Source organism: Phyllostomus hastatus, unplaced genomic scaffold, assembly GCF_019186645.2.
Source record: "Phyllostomus hastatus isolate PE091 unplaced genomic scaffold, TTU_PhHast_1.1 phas_contig_118, whole genome shotgun sequence".
NCBI lineage: Eukaryota > Metazoa > Chordata > Mammalia > Chiroptera > Phyllostomidae > Phyllostomus > Phyllostomus hastatus.
Window position 1 is genome coordinate 7,340,085 of NW_025333543.1, and position 11,057 is coordinate 7,351,141.

Genomic DNA, 11,057 nt, shown 5'->3' on the forward strand with positions numbered 1-11,057 from the left:
GTGGTCTGTTTCTGGTTCTCTTTGTTTTTGTGTTCTTGTCGTTTTATGTCTTCTTTATTTCTTTAATTTTAATAAGATCTAGAGAAGGAAAGAAGATAAACAAATATGCTCAGTCTACCATCTTGCACCAGAGGCTCCTTTTTAACTTGTGTTTTTTCCCCTGGTACTTATGCAACAAAAGAAAAGTGTTGTACCAGCAATAATCTAGCTAGACTTTCATATTTTTAGTAATGCACTACTGGAACTACATTTTATACACACTATCTTTTCAGTTCTGCAGTTTAACATTTCATTATTGTTTTAAATCTAGTAAGGAAAATATTGTAAACCAAAACCTCTGAGATAGGAAATTGGAAGAGCAAACACACTTTGGAAAATTTAACAAAGCGTATGAAAACTGACCATCAATTTTAATTGTCTTTTCTATTTTGACATTCTTAAAAATACTAAAAACAAAAATGTTTTCTTTTAAGTTATTGGCATAATATCTTGATTCCTTATTTAGCCTCTTCCAATTACAGTTTATAATATGCCTTGCAGACAATTGCCTGTCTTGATATCTTTATCTACACTGCAGGATAAGATACTAACATGCTTCCCTCTTGCCTCTGTCTTCAGAAAAGCCTGGTTTACACTTTTAATAACTCCTTGGAACAAGTTACTGTACAACATAAACACATATTCCTGTTTATTCTGATTGACAGTTTTGTTATTGCTGTATTATGAAAACAATTGTAATTCTAAAAAATATACTCATGAATTAAAACCAAGAGCTCAACTATAGTATATACACAATTTCACAAAATTGATCTAGCCTGAACAGTTGCCTACAATGTCTGCATGATTTAATTTTCAAGTATGTCAAATTTATATCCTCCTGTTTTCTTAGTGCCCAGCAGTACAACCTTTTCAAATATTTTTATCACCACTTTGTGAGGCTCAGGGAATGTCTTGATGTGCCAACAGGAGAGCTTGCTTTGTCTGGGACTGAAGATAAAGCTGACTTCAAAAAAATAGTAGTGTAGCTTAATGATGAAGGGGCCTGGCTTAAAGATCAGGCAGTGAGTGCTAGTTCTGATTCAGCCTTGTACTGACTGAGTGACTTTGGACACTTGACTTACTCCTTGGAAACTTGTGATATGGGAATAGTAATAGTATCTAGCTTGGAGAGCTGCCAAGAGGCTAAAACAAGAACATGCATGTAAAACATAGCAAAATGCCCATACTTTACACATTGTTAGTTCTTTTTATTCTTACTAATGTGACTTGCTAATTATTCATAAGTATTAATCCTACCTTGTTTAAGAACACAGAATTACCTACACATGAATTTCTCCTTAAATTTTTAATGATCTAAATTACCTTCTGAGGATAGCTTTTCAATATTAAGAATGTTTCTTGTTTCCTTTTATGAGCATAATTTGTATTCTGGGAATTACTTGCACAATGTGCAGATAGAAATATTAAGTTCAACTTTAATTTTTCTCCAACTTAGGAGGTCAAGTTTTAATATAGCTTATTTATATCTAAATCCCTGCTTTAATTAAGGTGAATTCAGTAGCTTCACATGGAGATTAGTTTCATAAAACTTTAGTTTTTTCTTGCCAAAGTTAATTGTTTAACTTGCACTTCACATAGCAATCCCTAAGTTTCTACAAGAGAAGTATGTGTGTCCTAATTAGCTAAAGGACAGAAGATGAGTCAAAAGAGGGAGAAATATTAAAGACAATAATTGTAGCTCTACCACTAACTTTCTTTGTGACTTAAGTCAGGGCACTTTATTATTTATCAATTCATGCATGTTTATCCTTTCCTATGTACCAGAAAATTGAGTAAAGAGACAAATATAATCCCTTTTCTTAGGAAACACACAGCTTGACTTAGAAGGCAAACCAAGTACAATCCAATGTGTGTGACAACACATACATAATATATGTAATAACACACACATCACAAATGATATGTATGCATATGTGACATGCATTAATGTACTTACTATATTTTATTAGTTTTTTCATTTCTTACATTTTGTGGGTGTATGTATCCTGCTTGATATTTGCTGAGTTTATGGAATCTTTAAATTTATGTCACTGATAACATTTAAGAAATTTTTATTCATTATTTCTTTAAATATTTTTTCTGCCATGTCATCTCTCTCCTCTCCGTTCTGAGGAGTTGGGGATAACACAGTACAAATAAAAGGAAATCTTTTGCTATTTTCTTATAGATGCTTAAGTCTCTGTTAAATTTTTAAAGTATTTTTCTCTTTTTCTTTAGATTGGATAATTTCTATTATTCTATATTGAAGTTCACTGACCTCTGTAATTTAAACATATTAAATAAATAATGGAGTTCATCTGTCATCTCTAATCTGCCTATAAACTGATCCAGTGAAGTTTGATTTTGGATATGTAGTATTCCTTTCTAGAATTCCATCTGGTACTTTTTTATAGTTTCTATTTACTTGCTGGAATTGATTACATTTTTTTATTCATCACGAGCATATTTTCTTTTATTGAGTGTAGTTATAATGCCTGCTCTGAAATACTTGTCTGTTAATTCCAAAATCTGGGTCACCTCTGGATCTCAATGTTGATCCTGAGATGATTTTTTTTCTTGAGTTTGGGTCATGCTTTTCTATTTCTTTATATATCTAGGAGTTTTAGATTACATCCTAGACTTTACAAATGATGTGTTCTAGAGACTCTGGGATTCTCTTATATTTCTCAAGAGTGTTCAGTTTTTTGGTCTCGGAGGCAATAAACTTGGCTAGACACCCATTTTCAGCTCTCTTTGTATTGGGAAACAACTGAAGTATATATTTAGTTCTTTTACCCCTAACTGTGCTGCTTGCTGTCTGTCCTGTGGATGTATAGTGCAGGTTGCAGCCACAAATTTGGGTAGCATTTTTTGCACAGGATTTGGAGCTACCTTTCTCTTGCTCTCTCCTTTTCAGGATTGATCATTCACTTTCCAGATGCTGTGATCACCTGAACTTCATTCTCTCATTCTTTACGCCAGAAAGACTGTTGGATTTTTTCTTTAAAAAAAATTCTTATTTATTCTATTATAGTTGTTCCAGTTTTTCTCCCTTTTCCTTCCTCCACCCAACCCACCTCCCCGCTCCAACAGTCAATCCCCACAGCATTGTCCATGTCCATGGATCATTCATACATGTTATCTGACTAGTCCTTTCCCCTTCTTGCCACTGTTCCCCTTCCTCCTCCTCTGCTCCTCCCCTAGGGCAGCTGTCAGTCTGTTCCATATTTCCATGTCTCCAGTTATGTTTTGCTCATTAGTTTATTTTGCTCATTAGGTTCCTCTTATAAGTGAGATCATATGTTATTTGTCTTTCTCCAACTGGCTTATTTCACTTAGCATAATACTCACCAGTGCCATCCATGCTGTTGCAAAAGGTAGGAATTCCTTCTTCTTTCTTTCTGCTGTATATTATTCCATGTTGTAAATGTACCAGTTTTTAATCCATTCATCTATTATAAATAGTGCTGCTATAAACATAAGGGTGTGTGAGTTCTTTTGATTTGGCGTTTCAGGATTCTTTGGGTATATTCCTAGCAGTGGAATCATTGGATCAAAAGGCAGTTCCATTTTTACATGTTTGAGGAAATTCCTTACTGTTTTCCACAGTGGTTGTACCAGTCTGCATTCCCACAAAGAGTGCACTAGGGTTCCCTTTTTTTCCACAGCCTTGCCAGTACTTGTTGTTTTTTGATTTATTAATGAGAGTCATTCTGACAGGTGTGATAAGCACTTACCTTAAGATCAGAAACAAGACAATGGTGTCTGCTTTCACTGCTCTTACTCAACATAGTATTGGAGGTCCTTGCCACAGTGACCAGACAGGAGGAAATAAAAGGCATCCAAATTGGAAAGGAGGAAATAAAACTGTCATTATTTTCAGACATTATAGTATACATAGAAAACCCTATAGACTCCACCAAAAAACTATTCGACCTAATAAGTGAATTCATTAAAGTAGTAGGATAGAAACTAAGAAAAAAGTCCCATTTACTATAGCAACAAAAAAATTAGGAATAAATTTAACCAAGGAGGTAAAAGACTTATACTCAGAAAACTATATAACACTGAATAAAGAAATTGAGGAAGATAAAAATAAATGGAAACACATACTCTGTTCATGGATCAGAAGAATTGACATCAACAAAACGTCCACACTACCCAAAGCAATCTATAGCTTCAATGCAATTCCTATTAAAATGCCAATGTCATATTTCAGAGATCTAGAATAAATATTTCAAAAATTTATATGGAACAAAAAAGACCCCAAATCACCTTAGCAATCTTGAGAATGAAGAACAAAGTAGGAGGGATCACAGCACCTGCCATCAAACTGTGTTACAAGGCCACTGTAATCAAAACAGTATGGTACTAACAAATGAACAGACACATAGATCAATGGAACAGAATAGAGAGCTCAGAAATAAACCCTTGTCTCTATGGTCAATTAATATTTGACAAAGGGGGCACAAGCACACAATGGAGAAAAATAGCCTCTTTAATAAATGATGTTGGGAGAACTGGACTGATACATGCAAAAAATAAGATAAGACCACCAACTTACACCATCCACCAGAACAAACTCAAGATAGTTAAAATTCTTAAATTTAAGTCATGACACCATAAAAGTCCTAGAGGAAAACAGGCAGTAAAATTTCAGATATACCACATAGCAATATTTTTGCCTCTATATCTCCTAGGGCAAGGAATATAAAGGAAAAAATAAACAAAAAGGACTATATCAAACTTAAAAGCTTCTGCACTGCTAAAGAAGCCATCATCAAAATGAAAAGGGAACTGACTGTATGGGAGAACATATTTGCCAATGATATATTGGACAAGGGTTTAATCTCCAAAATATATAAAGAATTAATATGACTCAACACCAAGAAGACAAACAATCCTATTCAAAAATGGGCAAAGGCAAAGGGCCTGAATAGACACTTCTTGAAGGAGGACATACAGAGGGCCCATAGACATATGAAAAAATACTCGATGTCACTAGCCATCAGAGAGATGCAAATTGAAACCACAATGCGATATTACTTTGTACCTGTAAGACTGTTAGATTCTATCTGCACTCTAGATGTCCTGCACTGAGCAAAACTACAATAAATCCTGCCTCAGACAAAAGTCTGTAAAAATATAAAACTCACCCAGTTCGAATCCCTTCTTTGTGTAAATTCTCCCCCACATCCAGATTCTGCCTGCTTTGGCTCATTCTCCAATTTTCAAGTAGTGTGTGTATGTGTGTATGTATAGAGGTGTTATCTGAAGGAGGATTGATCCAATAGAAGCTCCTCAGACATTTGTCAGAAAGGGAACCCTTGATTTGTATTACCATATAGTAGAGCTAGAGGAATTTATTTGTTTCTGTAATTTGTATTGTATTTCAATGGGTAAATAGTATGTTAATAGTGGTAAATAATTCTATGTGTTCAGTTTATCTCTTTTATAAGTACTGATTAAATCCTTCAGGATAATTCTGTTACCATAGTCCTAGGAAGTATTACTATGCCAAGGTTTAGGTTAGCTGATATAAACACTTACATATATCTATGTGGGGTTGGAGTATGCTGTAACTTAAGGGTGATGAAAGGTACTTTTAAAAGTTTATTTGTTTTAAAGGACACACGGATAAAAACTAGGGGCAGGAGGAAATGGGAGGGAGGAGGGGAGGGCTGGGTGGGCGGGTTGGGATGGGAGTAAAAGATAGAAAATTGTACTGCAGCAACAATTAAAATAAAAATATATATTTTAAAAAGTTTATTTGTTTTTAGAATAATGTAGAATGATGAAAGAAAACATTTGTTTTAAATATATGACTTCAGTATGTTGTTTATTTGTATCTGTCTATGGGTGTGCTGTCCAGAATGGCAACCATGCCAAACGTGGCCACTTGTATTTAAAATAAAGTAAAATAATAGTCCAGTTCCTTACTTATACTACTCACATTCCAAAACTCAATAACCACAGGTAACTAGAGGCTACTATAGTAGACACAAACAATAGACTATTTCTATCATCAGAGAAACTTCTACTGGATAACACTGTTCAACAGAGTGCTGCTCTGTAAAGAAGACAAGTGCATTTATTGGGAATTGTGTTTGTTCAGTTGGTCTTCTGAAATCCACAGGTATAGAATTCATTACCAACCATACCACAGAACCATACCTAGATGGATGGATACTGATGTTTACCTTTTCTTGTCACATTGACTATATTTTCCCTTCATGGGTTGACAAACTGTACAGATCACTACTTTCTTCCTGTGAAATACCTGTGTAGTCTTAAAGACAGTGATAGATTGAATTGGCTTCTATTTATTGAGGACTTAACTATATTCCAGGCACTTTATCATCTGCACTATCTCACTTTATCATAATAAAAATTTTTTGTCATAGATGTTATTAGTCTCTCCATTTTACAGGTGGGACAACCAAGACAGAGAGGCTGGGTAATTTCCTCACAGCCCTGTAATAGTTGAGGAATGAAGTCAGGGTTTAATTGTGGAAGAATAAGAGAAATGGAAGAACATGTGTTTTTATTATTCCCTGAATAAAACTTCCCAAATATTAAAATTTGGTGACAAAACTGTTCTACTTTCATGAACAGAAATATAGCACAAAAGAATTATACAGAAATTAGTCACAACTTTTTACACTCATATCAGAAACCTCAGTTATGTATCATGCCTGAGTCACATAAATTCCTGGTCTAGGAGTGTTTTTGAAAAATATTTATCCTTCCCTCCCTCTTTCACCTCTCTCAGATGCCAACTTTTCTTTCAAATTACCAGCCTCTAAATCACAGAACATCTTTCTAGTTCTGACCCACATCTCTTTCTAGGCTTTATTCTTATCATGTTTTAACACTATAATTTTGTGTTTATTTTTTAAGTTTCTATTTGAAGATGATTTACATTTTAATGTTTCATACCAAATAGGCATCACCATATTTTAAACTTTTTTCTACATGAAAGAATTTTTTGTCTAAATTAATTTACTTTCATTCAGAAAGTTTTATCTTTTTTATTAGCTTGTATTGATACTTTTTTTATTGACTGCTCTCCCACTATTATCCTTCCTTGTACTTCTTAACATTATATGAAAAGTGTCCAAGGGTTTTTAACTCTTAAATGTAACACTGGAGTAAATGTTTACTTTTCTAAGGAAGTGACCCCTCCCAGAAAGGAAGCATGGTGGTCACAATGCTAAAGCCAGAGCACACAACCACTTTCTTGACCTGTTTTTTTGCCTCTCAAATACTGTGTTCCCTCTTGCCACCATAAAACATGTCTTGTTGCTGTCACCAGTGCAGGCCTCATCAACACTCTCTGGAAATAGACTAGACTAGACTGCCCGTCTAAAGCTTCTTGAGAGCTATCCAGGGTGGGGCAATAATTCTAAGTACGCAAAACACGGAGTTTGTTCTTGTATTATTATTATTTATGAATTATTGTATTACTTTCCACATGAACAACTGTAAACCTGCTTTTACCCCACCCCATATGTGTAATAAAAGGGTAACATCTGTAAAATATATTTTTGCTAAGCAAAGTACGGCATTATTATTGTGACATACTTTTTCTCTGATGAGAATAGAAGAAAACTTTCTAAAAGATTAAAAAAGACATTATTAAAGAATAACTAATAAATTCTTACAAAACACTAAAACACATGATTATAGTTAGAAATACAAGTTACTTTTGCCCTTAAGTAAATGGGTTGAACTTATCCTCATTGAAATGTTCTTTGCTTATGATACAGCTATTATGTGAAGGAAGAAAAATCTGCAAGGAGAGTCTGTAGGCTCAAATCACTGAACTTTATTTATTTGTATTTGGAGGCAGAAACAGGGGAACCCTCATAATTCCATCATGAAGCACATCAACTGTAATTTTAGAAACATGCAAATTTCCTTTGATATTCAGCTGAAAGGCATATTTTGAAAGAATTTTGTAGCATTCTTATTTTGGAGATGCAGCCGGATGATCATCTACATGTGGAAGAAACAGGAAGGCCTCATTTCCTTAACATTTTCCCATTGGGCTCATCAAAGGGACTGAAAATATTTTTGTAAAACGATGGGATTCCCTGGGTTTCCTAATAGATGAAATTAGCTACTCTTCATTGAGGTGTTATATTCCCCACCCTGGGTGGAGAGGCTGTGTTTCTGCTAACTCATTTTTTTAATTCAAAAAATTTTATAGTGATTTGATTAATAAGCATATTAATATGTAAAATTGTAGGGGTTTTTTGTGAGGACCACAGAAGAGCACTTTATTACGTATTGAAAGAGTAAAAAAAAGTACCTTAGCAAAAATTTCAAAGAATCAATCATTACTCTAAAAATAAATTTCTACATCAAGGTAGCATCACCTAATTTAGGGTTATTTGAAATTTACTTCTTTTTCTTTTAGTTCTTTGTTTTAACTTTTTAAGAACAAGAAAATGAAGCCTTTGCATATCCATTTTATTCCTGAGACAAGGAAGGTAGGATTTCACAACATAAAGGACTTTAGTGTGGTCTTTAGTCCATTATTTCCTTATAAATATATTTCAACATTAGATCGGTGTTATCCAAAAATTTTCCATGATGATGGAGACCTTCTGTATATGTGCTCATAGTCTAGTCACATTTGGCTAGTGGCTACTCACCACCAACAATGTAGCTATTATGACTTCAGAAACTGAAAGTTTAATTTATTTAATTTTAATTAATTAAAAATTGGCATAGCCATGTATGGCTAGTGGCTTTTATATTGGACATTTCAGACTTTGATATATTTAAAACAAAATCAGTCACAAGCAGCTAGCATTATTTTTTATTATACAAACTTGCACTTATTTACATAATTAAGACTTTATTTTATTTTTACAGAAAGGGTAAGGGAAGGAAGGAGAGAAACATCAATATGAAAGAGAATCATCAATTGGCTGCCACTCATATGAGCTGTGCCCAACTGGGGACAAATAGGAAACCCAGGCATGTGCCCTGACCAGGAATGGAACTAATGACCTTTCCACTTTGCAGCATTATGCCCAACCAACTGAGCCACACTGGTAGGGCTACATATAGTTCTTTTGATGTTTATTTTTTTTATGAATGATCATCTGTTTATAAAATGGAAGCCCATATTTATTAAAAGCAGAGTATTATTCTGCTTTAATACTAGTAGTTATAGGAGAAATTAAGAACAAAAATGAAATACTATAAGGATATTAATATCTACAAGATTGTCAAAGCCATTGTCATTGATTATAATATTTCAGAAAAGATCAGATGTATGTTATTGACATATTACACTCTCTACAAAACTAGTAATGAAGATAGGTATATGCTAGGAGTAGGCAAGACAGACTGATGAAACTCCCAGTGGTGGGGCTTGACCCTGCAAGAGTGGTGAGAGGTGTATATAGCAAGACTGACCTTAGTTTTAACGGGTGTCACTATGAAAGAAGGTATTTGTATGTGCAAGCTGATATTATTAAAACAACTAGGCATTTGGGATTAAAGACTTAAATATAAGACTCAAAACCATACTTACCAGTCTGGGGTGATGATACTGTGATCATGAAGGTGGTTTTTCCAGGATGAGGCTTATCCATCGTACTCCAGATGTGCTGCCTGCTGTGATTTCTCCAAATATGGGAAACTCAATTGCATAATTTGTGGTAGTGGGGGACTGCCTTTTTGCTCTCCCCACAGAAAAAAAAAAGGAAAAAAAAGACTCAAAACCATAAAACTCCAAACCATAAAACTCCTAGAAGAAAAGATAGGCAGCAAAATCTTGGACATTTCTCTTAGTAATATTTTTTTCTGATATATCTTCTTGTGCAAGGGAAACAAAAGAAAAAGTAAACAATGGGGACTACATCAAACTACAATGATTTTACACAGCAAAGGAAACCATCAACAAGAAGAAAAGACAACCCACAGAAGGGAAGAAAATATTTGCCAATGATAAATCTAATTAGAGGTTAATAACCAAAATTTATAAAGAACTCATACAACTCAACATCAATAGAAAAAGAAAACCCAATTAAAAAATGGACAAGTACCTGAATAGACACTTCTCCAAAAATGACATACAGATGGCCAATAGACATATAAAAAGATGCTCAATGTCACTAGTCAAAAGAAAATCACAAGTTAAAAATACAATGAGATGTTGCTTCACATGTGTTAGAATGGTTAATTCCTATTTGTGCTTCAAGAACAATTTCATATATTAATCTTTAGTTACTGCTACAAATTCTCTAAGAGAGTTACTTATTCTTTATCATGTCCCCACAAAAATTGATGTGACTCTATTGTTACACGTAATACATCACATCACATCACAATTTTTTTATATATCTTTCTTGTGAAACAAAAGGTAATGTTGACTTCTGGCCAAGATGGAGGCATAGGTAGACACACTGTGCATCCTCACACAACCAAAAGAAGGACAACGATAATTTAAAAATAAAAAAACAACCAGAACTGATGGAAAATTGAACTGTATGGAAGTCTGACAACCAAGGAGTTAAAGGAGACATATTCATCCAGACTGGTAAGAGGGGCAGAGACAGGCAGACAGACAGAGAGGACTCATGGCAGGGCAGCAGTGGAGGACCAGGCATGGGCAAGGTGGTGGATAGCAGACCCAGTGAGACATGCAAGGCTGCAGCTGGCCAAGGCAGCAGCTGCAGGACCAGCAAGGTGGTAGATTGTAGACAGGGCAGTCCCACATTCACACACAGATAAACCAGGAAAAACAACTGGAGAGCAGGACACTGCGCAACCCAGGGCCCCAGTGCAGGGAAATAAAGCCTCAAACTGCTGATTGAAAATACCTGTGAGGGTTGAGGTAGCAAGAGAAACTCCCAGCCTCACAGGAGAGTTCGTTGGAGAGACCCACACGGTCCTAGAATGTACACAAACCCACCCACACAGGAATCAGCACCAGAAGGGCCCACTTTGCTTGAGGGAAGCAAGAGTAGTGACTAAAAGTCAGCAGAGAGCGGAGCAAG

At 34.9% G+C, this 11,057-nt stretch overlaps 1 non-coding gene across 1 annotated transcript; it reads left to right on the forward strand.

Moving 5' to 3' along the window:
- The first annotated feature begins 9,581 nt into the window (after positions 1-9,581).
- On the forward strand, positions 9,582-9,748 carry LOC123824846. Its single transcript, XR_006786772.1, has one exon. It is a non-coding gene; the product is annotated as a U1 spliceosomal RNA (small nuclear RNA).
- Positions 9,749-11,057: the final 1,309 nt, after the last annotated feature.